General features: G+C 39.8%; 1 protein-coding gene across 11 annotated transcripts in view; it reads right to left on the reverse strand.

Annotated features, from left to right (window-relative positions):
• The window catches only part of LOC122560664 (ankyrin repeat and fibronectin type-III domain-containing protein 1-like), a 931,085-nt gene that overhangs the window by 240,559 nt on the left and 672,729 nt on the right, over positions 1-17,797 (reverse strand). Inside the window, exon 1 of one of the 11 annotated variants that reach the window (XM_087997837.1) lies at positions 1,468-1,584. The exons of the other annotated variants lie outside the window; for them this stretch is intronic. The gene's annotated coding sequence lies outside the window, so the exon portion shown is untranslated. Of the gene's footprint in view, positions 1-1,467; positions 1,585-17,797 lie in introns of those variants that run through there. 11 annotated transcript variants of the gene reach the window in all.

The following is a 17,797-nucleotide window of genomic DNA, read 5'->3' on the forward strand; positions in this document are numbered from 1 at the left end:
TTAGGCAAGTTCTTGCACCTGCTACATTCCCACTTACTGGGTCCACATAAAGTTGGTAGTAATCAAAATAATTGAAAAATGTTCATGCTCATCTCCCAGGTAAAAACAATGACTGCAGATGCTGGAAACCAGATTCTGGATTAGTGGTGCTGGAAAAGCACAGCAGTTCAGGCAGCATCCGAGGAGCAGTAAAATCGATGTTTCGGGCAAAAGCCCTTCATCAGGAATAGGCTTTTGCCCAAAACGTCAATTTTACTCCTCCTCCAATGCTGCCTGAACTGCTGTGCTTTTCCAGCACCACTAATCCAGAACATGCTCATCTCTCCACAAGGGCAATTTATGGTTGAGGTGTGTCATTGCATGTTCAAACAGGGTGACTAATAATGGTTTAAAATGCATGTCACCAATCCAAAACCACTTTGCAATCACAAATGATTTTCTACCTAAGCTAATAAAAGCAAAATTGATCATGGCCGTGGATGTAAAGTTGGATTTTGTGTGATTTATTTGATGAAGAATTGAGTGAATTGGTTACTTTGTCAACAGCCGGTTTAAATTTTCCCAATTAAAATAATGCCAGTAAGTACTTCACATGACAGTTGAATGACTGGAAAGATTTGCTGTCACAGCAGACGTTACATCTGCCTTATATCAATCAGTTGGTCCACGAACAGAAATAGGGTATATTGTTGGCAATGATCCTAATTAAACAGCATCAGAACAATGGCAAGATGGAGCAAGAAGTTAAATATTTGAGTTATCAATATTCTGTAAACATTGAAGCAGTCCTTATCATAGTCCCTCCTAACAATATATCTATCAAAACTTTTGGAATATCAAACTGATGCTGATATGCCTCCCTTATGTTTGATATACACAGGTCATGGGCATTAACTGAGTATGCACTTGAGACCCTGGTAAAGATGGACTAAAACTGTAGTTGTTGGGTTAGGAGGTAAATGCCATGATGAGTAACTCTAAATAAATGTGTTCAAACACTGGCTCCAGTTTTCTCCTTCATCAACTGATATCCTGGAATTGAACACAATAGTTTATGGGCCAAGTGCAGGTAAATGGGATTATTGTAGCTTGGTGTTTATTGGTCGGTAGACACACACTGAGCATCAGGGCTGTTTCTAGGCTGCATGACTCTATGACAAGTACAAATGAGACTCAGAGCACTTGAACTTGGTCAGCTTGATCCAAAATTTGGGAGCAGGGAAATAAGTCCACACAATATATTGGTGGCAATCACAATAATTAGGTGTTCGACGCTGCTCAGACCTGTCGAGTGCATTGTTCACAAGGTTTGGGTGGGTGGGCTTGGAGGCACAGAGCAAATTCCATTGACTTTTACCAGTAAATAATAACATGGTGACTGAGCATGAAATGCTTATTGTCAACATGTACACAGATCATTATCTCTTATATTACTCATACTCAAATAGCTGCATTCCTCCCACTCACTTCTTGATCAAAGCTTGCAATCCTCGTTGTTATTCAGTCCTGTAGCAACAGCTGCTAATGTATTCAAGGTTTATTCCAAGAATTGTCAAGCAGTGCCTGACTTTCAAAATAAATAATCCACGGAAAGAATTCTGAAAATACATTTATGAAGAATGATTAGCCACAGCACAGCACAATTACTGTTCATCATATAATTTAAGTCCCCTAATTAGATTCCTGGAACTCACCAACAGGTATCGATTATTGCACATTTAACCATCTGGACATTTTGATTAGATTCCATTTGTACAGTGGTATTAGGTATAAATTATTCGAGAGACATAAATTCCTTCAGCTTAGATACTGTTCTACATTAATTGTAAAATTATAGAAATTGAGTGCCCTCTGCTCTGAATGAGAAACCTGTCCACTAATGATCCTGCAACCAAGAAAATGCCACAAAAGTGGGATTGTGTCAGAGGGGCTGTGATTTTATCTCTGTACTCCTGCCCACTTCCAGGGGACCTCAAGTTTAAGCTTTTTATGTGATTCTGCGAACACACAACAGTTAGCTATTTCAGTTAATCTTTTTCGATAAAACAATATCTCAGTTATTGTGATAGCAGAATTCTGATGTTATGGATCAAAGTGTGGGTCCCTATCTCCACTCCCCTGATATTTCCTTGAGGCAAGAGTGCAATAACTGTAACTGAGAATATGGTTGTCAAATATTCCAAGGGGTGGTCAATGAGTTATATCATGGGTGAAGTGAGGAAATGCAGGAATAGGCACTAGATGTTTAGACCTTTAGGAGAGTAACTGGAAATGTTGCAAATGAAATAAAAATGATATTGTATAGATGGATAATATCACCATTTAGGTGATGCACTTGGGAGCATGTTGTTTTTTAATGAGCAGGTTAGATGGAGCTCTGCTCATGCCAACCTTTTGATAGCAAGGTAAGAGTCGGTTGTGATTGGCTATGCATTCTCAAGATTTTGCACCCTTGTTTATTGTTTGGGAACAGAAAACAGTCAGAAAAGAATAGATTTGGACCAATCAAGCATCATGTCTTAGGGAAGAAGCTACAGCCCGAATTCAACAGATAATATTACATTGTTCATCTTGACAGGAAGAAAAAGGGAGGTCATTTATCACTCGGAAAATGAAAGTCCAGTTAAGATAAAAAATAAAGGGATCTCTGAGAACAAGCACATTAATCACTAAAAGTTGCTTCACCAGTTGGCAAGGTCATCAACAAAAAACAGTGCTTTCTTTTAAGAAGAGAATTAACTGTGCTAAACCTGCACTGAATCTTGATTGGAATACATTTCAAGTACTTCATGCAGTCCTGGTTGTCATATTCTGAAAAGGATATAGATGGAGCAGTACAATATCAGAAATGCATCAGGAAAGGATTGGCAGGCTGGATATCTTTATTCTTGAAAAAAGGCTTGGGGTGACCTAATAGAGATCTTTAAAATTTTGAAAAGTCTGATTTAGGAAGAGCGGATTAGAACGTTTTCTCAAGCAGGGAAGATCATATAAAATAATTACCATGAAATCGAATGGTGAACCCTAACCCTATTGCACTCTTTAGCCAAAGAGTGGTAAGAATTTGGACAATCACAGAGAGTGGTTGAAGAGGAAACTGTAGATGCTTTTAAGGGGAAGCTAGACAACCATATGAGGGAGAAGGGAATGAACTACTATAAACATAGAAACATAGTTAGGAACAGGAATAAGCCATTTGATCCAATCAAGTCTGTTTTGCCATTCAATATGGTCATGTCTGATCATCAAACTTGACAACCTAATTCCACCCTCTCCCCATATGCCTTCATCCCTTTAGCCACAAGAGCTGTGTTTACCTCCTTCATGAAAACACAATATTTTGGCCTCAAGCACCTTCTGTGGTGGTGAATTCAATAGACTCACTCCATTCTGGGTGAAGAAATTTCTCCTCACCTCAATCCTGCAACTGACCTGTCTCGTCCTGTTAGAATTTTATTATTTTCTATGAGATCCCTTCTCACTCTTCTAAATACTAATGAATACAATCCTAACTGGCTCAATGTCTCCTCATGCATCAGTCCTGGCACACCAGGAATCAATCTGATAAACCTTCGCTGCACTTCCTCCATTGCAAGAACATCCTTCCTCAGATAAGGAGACCAAAACTGCACACAGTATTCCAGGTGTGGCCTCACCAATGCTTGAAGAATTATTCTTGTGCTCAAATCCTCTTACTACAAAAGTCAACATACAGTTTGTTTTTTCATTGCCTGCTGCACCTGTGTGTTTATTTTCAGCAACTGGTGCACAAAGACATCTAAAGCCATGTTGAACATTACCCTTCTCAATTACAGTGACTGATGCCAGAGTTGATACATTGTGAAGCTGGAAAAAAACATAGCAGGTCAAGCAGTATCAGAGGAGCAGGAGAGTGGATGTTTCAGGCAGGACTCTTCATCAGGACTGGGAAGAGAGAAGGGGGCTGAGAAATATTTCTCAGCACCTGCTATGCTTTTTCCACATCCACATTTATCAACTCTGACTTTCTAGCATCTGCAGTCCTCACTATCTCCAAGCTAGTGAAGTAATAACTTGCCTTCCTCTTTTTGGTGACAAAGTGGATAACCTCACATTTATCCATATTATATTGCATCTGCCAGGCATTTGTCCACTCCCTCTGCCCATCCAAACCACACTGAAAAATCCCTGTATCCTCTTAAATTACAATCGCAGATTCACGTGAGGAAACATAGAAGGAAGTTCAAGTGAAGTTGAAACACTGGCATGGACTGATGTGGCTGAATGGCTGGTTTCTTTGGTGGAGATCCAATGTGATCCTAACTCTATATCAGTGAAATGCTTACCTGGGAAAATGCTAGAGTCCATTATTAAGGTAGAAATAGCAGAACACTTAGGAAAGTTTAACACAATCAAAGAGAGGGAATATGATTTTGTAGTGTATTTGCATGTTCAGAAGGCATTTGATAAGGTGCTAGATAAAACATTATTTCAAAAGATAGGAACTCTTAGTTTGGGAGTAATATATGAGTATGGATTGAGTATTGGTCAACACACAGATGACACAGAGTCTGGATTAATAGGTCTTTTTCGGCTTGGAAAGATGTAATGAGTGGGTCAGCCCTAGTTTCTATATTAACAACATGGAAGAGGAGGCAGGGTATAATGTATCCAAATTTGTTGTGTTAATCTTCTTTCTATCAAGATTTACTATTTGACACATGCTCTGGATAAAGAAGGTGAGAGACCATACCATATTGGGGAAGAGAGAATTCAGTTCAGTTCAACTAAATTCAACAGAATGTGATCTGTTTAAATGAGGCACACGAGAACTGCTTCAAAAAGCATTAAACGTCTTGAGTGTGGTTGAAATGGATATTCATTTGTTTAAAGCAGCATTTTTTTAAAAAGTCTGCTGGGAACATCAGTGTTAACTTCAACCAGATGTCCATCAGCCTTACTTGTGAAAGACCTTAAAATCCAACAGCTACAGTCCAAGCAGTTTCCATCTCAGATTCCCAAATCCTCATTTTCAGTCAAGAAATAAAGAAATTTAAAGTGAGATGGAAATATCTGGGTTATCTGTGATATAGAATGTAAAATACTGGAGTGTTTCCTATAAATGTTATCTCTACAGGACAGAAATATTTTGCTTGATGTGATACGCAGAGGGCAGGAATATTAGGGATGCTATGTCGAGGATGGAAATGCCAGGAATGATGTGCTGTGTAGAGGGTGGGAATATTTAAGATGATGTCATGTGTTGACATGTCATTGCATGCACAGTTGTTACTGATTTCACTGGCACTATTTGAACTATTTTCCCAAGTTCGGTGGGCAGTACTGATGGTGTCACAGGAATATGCTGAGTTGATGCCCCATTCTTAGGATAGCAGTACCTATGGGGAAAAAAAATCAAACAGCAAAGGGGAAACACATGAAAGAAATAGAGTGTTTTTGATCATAGGATCATAGAAACTGACAGCACAGAAGGAGACTCTTTGGCCAAACATGCCTGTGCTTTGCTTTTGAGAGAGTGGGCACACTTAGTCACACATATCCACTTTTTGTCCATAACATTCATAAGTTCCCCTTCCTCAAGAATAAAGGCAACTTCACTTTAAAAATTATATATCAAAATAGGTTTATTTCCTTTTCAGGTAAAATGTTGCAGGAACTAACAACTGTCTAAGTGCAAAGGTTTCTCCTCCCCTCCCCTCTAGGGAAAAATTGCTGGGTGAGTGTCTCCATGGGGGAGGGTAGTTCACAGGACAGAATTTCCAGATGAGTATTTCTGTTGGCGTGGGATTGGTGGGTGACAGTATCTGTTGGGGCACAATAAGTGTCTCTTTTGAAGTAAGAATGTTGGGTAAGTATCTCGGTTAGGCTGGGGTTAGTGAATAAGTGTCACTGTCGAGGTGCAATTTTTGGGTTACTGTCTACATTGGGACAGATTGCCAGGTAAATGTCTCTGTTGAGGCAGTATCAATGGGTGAGTATATCTGTTGGTAGTGGGATCAGAGGATGAGTATTGCTGCTGGGGTGGGAATGCTAGGTGAGTGACTTCACTGGAACAAATTGTCAGGTGAATGTATCTCAAATAAAAGAACAACACTGCAGATGCTGGAAATCTGAAACACAAAGAATGTTACAGATAGTAAGCAGGTCTGGCAGCATCTGTGAAAAGAGAAAAACAGTGTTAAAGTTGAGAGTCCAATATGACTCTTCATCAGAACTGAAAGGGGTTAGAAATGTTTCTTTGTGTTTTTGACAGGATTGGAGGAGGGAGCAAAGGAAACCGGTAGCATAGAGGCCCACTGCATAAGATAAAGGGTGGTTTATAGTAGTGAAAGAGAAAAAATGATTAGATTAGATTAGATTGCCTACAGTATAGAAACAGGCCCTTTAGCCCAACAAGTCCATACCGACCCTCTGAAGAGTAACCCACCCAGACCCATTCCCCATATTTACCCCTGACTAGCATGACCAATTCACCTGACCAGCACATCTTTGGATTGTGGGAGGAAACCGGAGCACCCAGAGGAAACCCACGCAGACATGGGGAGAATGTGCAAACTTCACACAGTCAGTCACCCAAGATGTAAAATGAGTATAAATTAATGTGTCAAAGGGAGTGTTGCCAATGTAAAAGAGACTTCTTTCGATCTAAGTTAAAAATCACACAACACCAGGTTATAGTCCAACAGGTTTAATTGGAAGCACACTAGCTTTCGGAGCGACGCTCCTTCATCAGGTGATTGTGATGAAGGAGCGTCGCTCCGAAAGCTAGTGCTTCCAATTAAATCTGTTGGACTATAACCTGGTGTTGTGTGATTTTTAACTTTGTACACCCCAGTCCAACACCGGCATCTCTGAATCATGATCTTTCGATCTAGTTCACTATATTCGCTTCTCACATTTTTTTAATACTATTAAGGCCTAAGGCAGACTGGATGATCACTTTACGAAACACTTGTGCTCTGCCTGTAGGAATGATACTGACCTTCCAGATGCTTGCCATTTCAATAAGACATCTAGCTCTTATGTTAACATATCTGTCATGAGTTTGCTGCAAAGATCCAATGATGCAAGCTGATGGAACAAAACTTCATTTTCCACTTGGGCCCTTTACAATTTCTAAGCAACAATGTTGAATTCCTCAACTTCAGAGCATGACTGCATGATGTCTGTTCTCCATTTTTTTGCATTTTACCTGATACCCCTTCAAGCCTTGTGTTTTGCTTACTTTGCTCTCAGGAGAAAGTGAGGTCTGCAGATGCTGGAGATTAGAGCTGAAAATGTGTTGCTGGAGAAGCGCAGCAGGTCAGGCAGCATCCAGGGATCAGGAGAATCGACGTTTCGGGCATAAGCCCTCCTGAAGAAGGGCTTATGCCCGAAACGTCGATTCTCCTGTTCCCTGGATGCTGCCTGACCTGCTGCGCTTCTCCAGCAACACATTTTCAGCTTACTTTGCTCTCAGTAAACAGAACCCATTTCCTCCCTTTCACACCTTATTTTATATCATTTACATCACTTTTTCTCTTTCACCACCATAAAGAACCTTTTTGTCTTTTGCACTGTGTCTCTTTACCAACTCCTCGACTTCTGTCAAAAGTATTTTAAAACATTTTTAATTCCTTTCGGTTCTTAAGAAAGTCATATCAGACTCAAAACATTAACTCTGATTCTCTCTCCCCTGATGCTGCCAGACCTATTGAGTTTCTCCAACAGTTCCTGTTGTTTTTTTAAGGTGAGTATATTTGTTGGGATGGGATTAATGGATGTACCTGAATCCTATCTTTCTCTGATTTAATTGTTGAAAGCTAATGGAGATAAGGCAAGATTACAATTGGAATTAATTAATTACTCCATCAATTAATTACTCCATCATCTTAGGTTATGGAGGGTGAATATAAGGCATAATTAATGTTCTTTGTGTCTATCCAGCGGCACAGTGCTCAGATTTGTGTGTATTTGTGTTGCCTTACACGCTTAAATAATCCACTAAAATTTCACAAATAGTGTTGTATCACCAGAGAGAGTGGAAGAGCCTCACAGAAAAATAGGGAATAAAAGGAATACCTGATCTCCTGTAATGCACACCAAGGTAGAAGAAAAGCTTTGTCTTCTGTTGATGCAAAGAATAAAGCCACAAGGAAAGTGATACAAGAGCCAATTGCACCAGCCTTTTTTCTGGAAATGTAAGTGCAGTTTGTGCAGCTGAGAATTCAGGCTGTTGGAAACTGCCTGACATCATGTCATGTCTCATTAAATTGCTACACAGTACAAAGGTAAAATTGCCAGGGCTGTCACTGAGGCACAAAAGAATCGGTCATAAGGAAAACTACAACGTGGTAATTTGTATGGGTGCAAAAAAGATTGTACAGTATGTGTTCAAAGTGATTGCATCACAAAAGGCTATTGCTGTTAGTTAATTAAAGCTAACTCACCAGATCCCTGCAGTTCATGAATTGCAAAACCTCATGGTTGATTGGAGTCGACAGAATCTTACCAAATTAGAGTCTGTCAATTTGCACATATTTCTATATAGCTGCCTGTTTCTCTACCATTAACATCCTATTGAGTTTTGCCCATCTGGTATTCTCATCCTTATTTTTGATGCCTATCCTTGTGACTTCCTTAATCTCCAATCCAGAACAGTTCCTCTTGTACGCTGTCTTCCTTGTTTAAGCCCATTCTTCCAATATCCAAATTTTTGTAATAACTTAATTCGGCAGCACTGTGTCGCAAATCCAATCCTATTCTTCTAGTACTCTAACTCTCCTAACAAGCATTGTGTATGTCAGGCACTGTCTCCAAGACTATCCACTGAGCAACCTGTTTTTCATCAAAATTCATATTCTCTGGATTGTTAGTTCATTAACTGGTTTCAGGAATAAAAAAAGGGTTTTAATACCTTTAAAAAGTTTACGTAAAGGAGGAGAGTAGATAAACTTTACATTGGTCCCTTAGAGACAGAGAGGGAATAAAGTAAAAGCACAAACATTGAACAAATATTTTGTGTTTGTGTTTATCTTCACTGTGGAAGACACAAGCTATACACCAAAAGTAGATGATAATCAAAGGGCTAATAAGAGTGAGGAACCCAAGATAATTAATACTAGCTGAGAAAAAGAATTGGAGAAGCTTAAGGGACTAAAAACCAATCTATCCAGAAAAATTACATTGTATGGTTCTAAAACAAAGGTAGCTATACAGATAATGGAGGCACTAATTATAATTTTCCAAAATGCTTAAATTACAAAATTGTCTAAGTGGGTTGAAAGTCAGTAAATATAAACACCACTTCCCAAGAATTGAGGGTGACACAAAATAGGGATTTTGAGGCCTCTTCCCCTGAAATCAGTTGTCAAGAAAGTACTGGAATCTGTTACAAAGGAAATCCTCATGACTGTTCAAAATTCAAAGTATGATCAGACAAAGTCATCACAGTTTACAAAACAGAAAGTGTGCTTCACACATTCATTCAAGCTTTTTGAAGATGTAACTAAAGGGAAGATAATGGGATGTCAGTAGTTGTAGTGTCTTTTGGAGCTCCAAAAGGCAATCAATAAGATCTCAAACATATAGTTGATTATGCAAGATAAGAGCTCATGGAGTCAGGTATAATATAGCAGCATGGATAGAGGACTTGTCAACAGCCAGAAATAGAGGTAGGGATAAAGGATGATTTAGAAGTTGGAAGGATACAAATAATGGAATGTCACAAGGATCAGGCTAGGGCCTAAACCTTTTGTAATCTGTATATATGTGATGTAGAAAATGTGACTAGAAGTAATACATCCAAGTCTGCCGATAATAGGTGCGATTGTAAATTGTAAAAAGGACACAACACAATCACAAAATGAAATAGACAGACTAAGTGACAGGGTTACATGTAAAACTATGAGGTTATTCAATTTGGAGGTAAAAATAGAAAAGCAGAATATTTTTAAAAAATAAATAAAACTTCAAATTGCTATTCAGAGAAGCTGAGGCGTATGCATACAAGGTTGGAGTCATACTAGACAAAGAAAGATGCTATGGTTGTTGGACATCAGTTATTTTTATCCCGGACATCACTGCAACTATTTCTCAGGATCATGTCCTAGGCCCAACTATCTTTAGGTGCTGCATTAATGACTTTCTTTCCATTGTAAGTTCAGAGATGGGGGTATTTTCTGATGATTGCACAACTCTCAACACTATTCATGACTCCTCAGATACTTAAGTAGTCTGTTTCCACATCAGCCCAAGCTTGCATGTTGCTCAAGCCGTGTAAGTGGCAAGTAACATTTTCAACATAGAAAAGCCAGGCAATGGCCATCTCCATCAAGAGACAATCTAACCGTATCCCCTTGATATTTAATGGCAATACCTTTGTTGAACCCAAAATGACCAACATCCTGTGAGTTACTATTAACCAGAAACTGAAATGTACCAGCCACATAAATACAAAGTCTACAAGAGCTGGTCAAATTCTAGGAATTCTGAGGTAACAAATCTCTTAACTCCTCATAGCCTATCCATCATCTACAAGGCATTAATCATGATTGTGATGGAATACTCTTCATTGATGAGGTGAGTGCAACTCCAAAAACTTTTAAGAAACCCAATATAACACAGGGAAAAGCAACTTCCTTGGTTGGCTTGCCTGCACCATCAAAGACACAGCAGCAGAAGTCTATAATATCTATAAAATGCAATGTAGCAACTCATCATGGCTCATTTGACAACGCCTTTTAAACCTGTGACCTCTACTACCTAGAGCAGCCTAAGTAGCAGGTGCATGGGAACATCACCATCTGCAAGTTCCCCTCTACGATATACACTATCCTGATTTGGAACTATGTTGTTATTCTTTCACTGTTGCTGGGTCAAAATCCTGGAACTATCTTACTAGTAGCATTTTGCTTAACCTTCATGGACTTCTCATCAATGGTAGTTAGGGAAGAGTAATAAATGCTGGCCCAGTCAGCGACATTCACATTCCATGCTCTCACAGTGAACCAATGGATATAAGGAGCAGATGAGAAAGTAGAGTTGAGGTGGAAACAAGTCTGTGATCTTGCTGAATAGTGGAAGGCTTTCTCTATTGCTTCTCCCTTTGAAAACTCTTTAAAACTGTCTTTTCTAAATATTTGGTCAACTGACCTAACGACCAGGAATTTTGGATTCTTATTCAAAGCTTTGGGGTGGGTGCCACAATACAGGGCATCCCACCACCAATGAGGAAGCACGCTAGATCAAATACCTATCAGGTGCCCAGGTGGTTACCTGTTCAGGCATGTGACACATCATTTCCTAGGACAGCAATAACCTGCCCTACCTGCAAAGGCTGGCAGCCATTGTAGCCATGGAGCAGGAATCTGCTCCTCGGATGCTGCCTGACCTGCTGTGCTTTTCCAGCACCACTCTGATCTAAATTCCGGTTTCCAGCATCTGCAGTCCTCACTTTTTCCCATCCATTGTAACTAGCAGAGTTGGCGTAGAAGCTCAAGCTGTTGGTGATACAGCAACATCAAAGTCCTGGAGCTTAGCTTTGAGAAGGAGGAGGATTACACAGTCAAGGTTACAGGGATAGTGGTGTTAGATACATGGGCAAATGTGTGGATTTCAGGAGGTATCCTCCCACTTCTCACCTCATTGTCAGAAGTGGGGCAAATCAAGATCTCTCAAACCCGACAGGTAGACCACACTGTTTTATTAATCAGGAGGGCTACCAGTGTTCACACCTCCACAGATTTAATAATGGCAGGGGAGAGAAGTGTTGTTGATAGTAAACCATTTAAAGGCTTTACCTGGCACCTGGTTGGGAATATCAACAAATTAATTAATTAATTTCTGAGTTGGCAGGAAATGGTCCAGTATCTCCCCACTGCGAGCTGGCCTGCCATTCCCATCATAATCCCACCAATTCTCTGGAAGGGCAAATTGTACTCAATAACTTATTTTATGCCCAGTGTTTTATTTTATAATGCCATAAGCACCTTGACATTTTATTATATTAAAGATGCTATATAAATATAGATATATGTTGTTTTGGCATCTAAGGATTTTTATCTTCCCCCTCCATATCTTAAAGTTTACTCCACAAATTTGTCTCAAAAGTTATCTGTGTTCTTTAAAAAAGCATATTTGGTTAAAACCTTTAAGCTGGGTTACTATTGGAGCAGCTCAATAATGTTCCATCTTAAATTTTTCCAAGCCTATTCATTTTATAGATATCCTAAAAGGAGAGTTGGGGCAATAAGACAAATGCTATTATCAGCTAAAATACCTAACACATGAATCAACACTTAGCTGTATGACACCCAGCTCTATTCATGGCTGCAGAATTGTCTTCACTGAAAAAATACACTATTTGATTTTTCAATTATTCCTGACAAAATTAAAAAAAGGTCTCACAGGATTCTAATGATTGCTTGGAAAACACTGCACAAAACCAAAAATAATTTTGGCCCAACAAGTCCACACCAGACCCTCTGAAGATGCAATCCCCTCCCCTATTATCCTGCCTTTACCCCTGACTAATGCACCTAATGTACACATCCCTGAACACTATGGGCAATTTAGCATGGCCAATTCACCTAACATGCACATCTTTGGATTGTGGGAGAAAACCAGAGCACCCGGAGGAAACCCACGCAGATGTGGGGAGAATGTGCAAACTCCACACAGACAGGCGCCTGAGCCTGGTGCTGTGAGGCAGCAGTGCTAACCACTGAAGAACCATGCTGCCCCTGGCATTTAATCAAATGCTAGGCTTGCTCATATCAATTCAAAGCATATTGTGAGTGTTATGCAACACACAATCAGGGAGAAATCTACAAAACACAGGATTATAATGATGTAGCTCCAATAATTCAACAGGGAAAATGAAGGAGAGCTGTCTCCTTCTTATTAACTGTCTTTTTAAAAAAGGAGAATCTCCAAGCTCTTTGATTATAATTATTCTGTAAGGAGTGTCAAATCTAGACATCCTCATTTATCCTATTTTCTTGAATCAAATTAGTAAGAGAGAAAGATAAATGTGCTTATATTCTATGCAGTGGAAAGTTGAATAGTCAGGCACAAAGTTTTTTAGGCGTCAAGAAGTTTGGAAGCTGCAGGTTTTCATTCTACCTTACAGCCAGGAGAAATATAATTAGAGTCCAAGTGATTTGAATGCATTCCATTAGTGAAACAGTGATCTGTCTGTTCTTGATGTAGAACTAATTATGTGTTGTTCTGCGCAGCAGGTACCAAATACAAAAGAGAAACTTGAGCTTTTTTTGGATGGGTGTATCAGCTAACAGAGTCCGATCAGGATTCAAACCTGCGATCTTTGACCTTTCAACTCAGTCCTCTCCAAAGACGCCACAATCAACAATCACAGACCCCTACTTATCCAGGCTCCTAACAGCTTAGTCAGCTTGCTATTGTGTCTAAATAGTTCATACCACCATAACAGGATACACCAAATATACATTAATCCTGTAGATGTGAATATGTGCCAGAGTCTGAGATTGAGGTGTTTACTTGGAGCATCCCACCATTCTAAAAAAATTCTACCTTCTTAATCACTTTCAACTTTCATTGAATGGCTGAGAGGATAGACAGTTCTGTGGTACATTGTGAGAATTTATTTTAAATTTAGGCTTGATATTGATGAAAGTGATGAAGAGGACAAATAAAATATGATTTTTGTGATTTATTCATAAGGTGTGGCATTGTTGGCTAAGTCAGCATTTACTGCACAACACTAATTGCCTGTGAGACACCAGTGAGACTTTTTATTGAATTTCTGCAGTCCTTGGGCAGTAGTAATATCCACAGTGCTCTCAGGAAGAAAGTTCTAGGATTTTGATCAAGCAACAGGGAAAGAGCGGAGATATATTCCAAGTCAGGAAGAAGTGTGGCTTGGAGGTGAATTTGCAGATGGTGGTGTTGCCAAGTATCTGATGCCATTGTCTATCAAGGTGGTAAAGATCGTCAGATTTGGAAGGTGTTCTCAAAGGAATCTTCATGAATTGCTGTAGTGTATTGCTTATACAGTACAAGTTGCTACCGCTGTGCATTGGTGATGAAGAGAGTGAATGTTGATAGTGATGAATAGGTTGTCAATTACACTGGTTGCTTTGTCTGGAATTGAGTTGGTTTGTGTTCAAGATCAGGCAAAATGACAAATACATAATTAAATAGTTCACTTTTTCACATTCTCGGATAGGGCAGAAGACACAGAAGTACCTAATAAGGAGAGAAGCTGAACCCAGCAGAAAAAGAATTACAATCAATACTAAGGCATATACAAACTTGCATCATATGAATAGTAGCAGGCTGTTCTGATTATAATTGCAAATCCAGATTCCCACTAGTGCTGATAACCTTTCAACCCTTGGGTTAACAAGAATCTATCCACCTTTGCCTTAAAAGATATTCAAGGGTTCTGTTTCCACCTCCTTTTCCTGGAGAGCAATCTACAGACTCTCAATTCTGTGAGAAAAAAATTGCCTCATCTGTTTTAAATGGATGGCCACATATTTTTAAACAGTGACCCCTAATTCTTGATTCTTATATAAGGGGAAATACACTCTCCAAATCCAAGCTGTGAAGACCTCTCAAGATCTAATTTATTTCAATAGGATCTTATAGGGGCCTGTGTAATGTAAGCTATGGTAAGATTTGTGGCAGAAATGGGCAAGAATCCGACAAGGTCTATCTCATGTCACAAGTAACTCACTACATCTTTTATGCATTTGCCAAGCAGCATGCCGAGTTTTACACTAGAGAGTGGGAGTTGCTAATCAAAGGGGACTGGAGTTTGTTAAATGTAATTAGTGTCACAATTCACCTCATTAATATTCAGCTTATCTAAACAAGAACACCGAATAAACTACATGTTGAGAATTATCAACATGGAAGTCAGAGAGGGCATGCGGCAATTTCAGATCACCATTGCCTGTGAAGAGTCTCCGTGTTGCTCAGTGCCAAAAGCAGGGCATGACCCATTGCTATCAGCCATACACACCCCTGGTCCATGGATATTAGTACTGGCATCTGTGACCCCTTACAATATCATGGCATAGCCTCTGTCCATTTGCAGCCTGCTTAGGAAGCAAAGGCTTGCATCTGTTATTGAAAGGTCGCTACAAGGATACATTGTGCACAGGATCATGCACCAGCTAATGGATTTTACCAGACTGCATCTGAGGGCTGCCCACCTGCTTCCTTAGCGCTTGCTCACTGAATGTCTACCTGCATATTGTCATAATTTGCCTTGCTATGCCTGTTGGTGCAAAGACACTTCAGCCAGAACCAAAAGCTTTCAGCATTGCCATATTGGAATGTTCCGGTTCACAGATGCACAGACAGACTACTTGACATGCCTGCCATTAGGAATCTGTCCAGGGTGTGGTCTTTATGAACAGAACACTGCAATGTTAATCTAACAGCTACAGCACATGCCAGCTGCCTGTGTAGCAAACACACCCTAATGCCCTATTGGAAACTGGATGGGGGCTAGTCATCATGACAGGCAAGTGGAGGAGCATCATCTGTCAGGAGTATCAGGAACTCCTTCAGTCATGGGCACAGTATGCACACAATCCAGGGGTTTGACCATGGTCAGTCATTCGTTTCAGCTGTTCAAGGTTAGTGGATCTGTCTGACTACAGTCTTGGTGGGCTAACACTTGCAGTGAAGGGATTTGAATATTGTTAGTTTGGGAACTGCAAACATAGCAGTCAAGGGGCTGCTCATTAAAGTTAGTCAGAGGTCTAGGGTGTATACAGTCCTGGGAGGAGGGGGGGTTCTTTCTCTGATCATTGGGGGGGGGGGGGGGGGGGGTTCAGTTGGTGGTGAGGTTTTGTAGGGACAGTCATGGAATCTCTTCCAAAAGGGATCAGGGTGTCAGGAGTCAAGGCTGCTAAGAGAATATAGAGGCTTTTGTCGAGGTGTGGATATGAATGGTAACATGAGGGAATAAAGATGTATGGGGAGCTAGGCAGAACAGCATCGGAGGTTATGTCTGGCAACAGAACGGACCACTTACAGTGACCATCACATTGGCCTTTACAAGGTGGAGTTGAGGACCAGAATAGGCATCAATAAGGTGCAATATTAGCATTCAGGGGGCAGGGAGGTCACTTGATGCAAAATTCAATGATTTGGGTCTCCACATAGGAAATGGGTTGTTGAGGTAATGCCAAGAGGAGTACAGTGCTGATGGTTTCCATTGCACATTGTGTTTTTTGGTATCACTTGCTGTTCTCTAGAAACAAAAAGCATCTGGAAAATGGCTGGGACTACATTCAGGGTGGGTGGACTCAATGTCAGTTTGATGGGCAACAGCTGCTGGATACTAGGGCAAATACATGAAGCAGGCAATGGAAAAATGTACAGTTGACTCTGATGTAGCACGATGGTTCCGTTTTTGTGCGATGTCGCATTATAAGAAAATCGCGAAGCAGCTGCGCTATTTAAACTAATGGGGCCAGAATTGCATTATAGCCAATACAGGTAAGAAAAATGCGCGTTCTACAAATAATAGTCAAAATTCTTCAATTGTGTTAAAGTCAATTTGTGTTGAAGAAACACACGTTATAGCAGAACCAACTGTAGCTACATTTAATGTGCAATCATTTCATTGCCTATTTGCAATGCATGTAGAGTAAATGTGTTTAGTGCCCAATGCTCGTCAAAGCTGATTTGCACCATTTCATAGTTCTTGCAATTGAACTTCAATAATGCTGAAGTTAGCATCAATTACTTAAAAAGAGGCCAAAGACAACCAATTCTTGTGCATCATGCAAGGGTGCTCTGGGAGGGGGTGTGCCAGCCATGTGGCATGAGCAGCATGGTTTTCTGGCTGCTGTGCCATTAAGTTGGTAGTGAAGAGCAATGCCAAACTGTCAATGCTTGTCCAGGTGCATAGCGGCCTTTTAAAGATGGAGCAGATGCAAGGAATGCTGATTTTCAGTGGGTATCTGCTGAGTGGTGAGTTGTACCAGAAACATTGCATGGTAAAATGGGGATGGAACTGAACATGAGGGTCACCTAAGGGGTAGTGTAGGTAATGAGGCAAGTTTAGTCAGATATGGTAAGTATCTTGCTCGGCCTCAGAATGAAAAACACTCCAAAAATGTCAATCCAACATGCACTTAGCTGAAGAAAAATAAGATTCATCTCTCAGTTTTATTATACAATGCCATTGCAATTGTTGCATTTACAAAATTGCAAATTATTTTGTCACAACAACATTCTGAATGAGATAATAACGAGTCAGTTTATTTTTGTTGCTCTGGCTTACAGGTATGCTGGCAAATATACTGGAAGAACTCCTTGGTTTTCTTCCACAGAATCTCAGTGTTTACCTGACTCTCTAAATCAACAGGGTTTAAGCATTACCTCATGTGAAGAACAGCAGCATTAACATATAACATGTACTTCAATGAAAAGCTATTTCTAGCCCTGTGTATGCAACTGTCTGTAAAATTTCATTTTAATACTTACATCTGTGCATTCATATGAATGTATATTAAGTTTTATGACTGTTTATCTGTGGCAAAAATATTGTTTTTGTTCAAACTAAATGCAGCATAAGTGAGAAATCTAAAGATTCTGGGTTGTCTTAAATTTAAGCTAGCTGCCCAACATAAATCTGGATATAACAATAATCAAAAAATCATTTTATTCAACTATGGTCATTTTCCATAGCCCTCATACATTTTATGCTATTGTGAAAGATGATCCTAGTAATAACAAATATTCCAGGGTGACCTTCATCAATTCACAACAAGGACAGACACGCATTTAAAAAAGATCTCAGCATCAAGGA

The sequence above is a fragment of the Chiloscyllium plagiosum genome, unplaced genomic scaffold, assembly GCF_037043375.1.
Source record: "Chiloscyllium plagiosum isolate Xiang-an unplaced genomic scaffold, Cpla_swu_hap1 HiC_scaffold_20, whole genome shotgun sequence".
Taxonomy (NCBI): Eukaryota; Metazoa; Chordata; class Chondrichthyes; order Orectolobiformes; family Hemiscylliidae; genus Chiloscyllium; species Chiloscyllium plagiosum.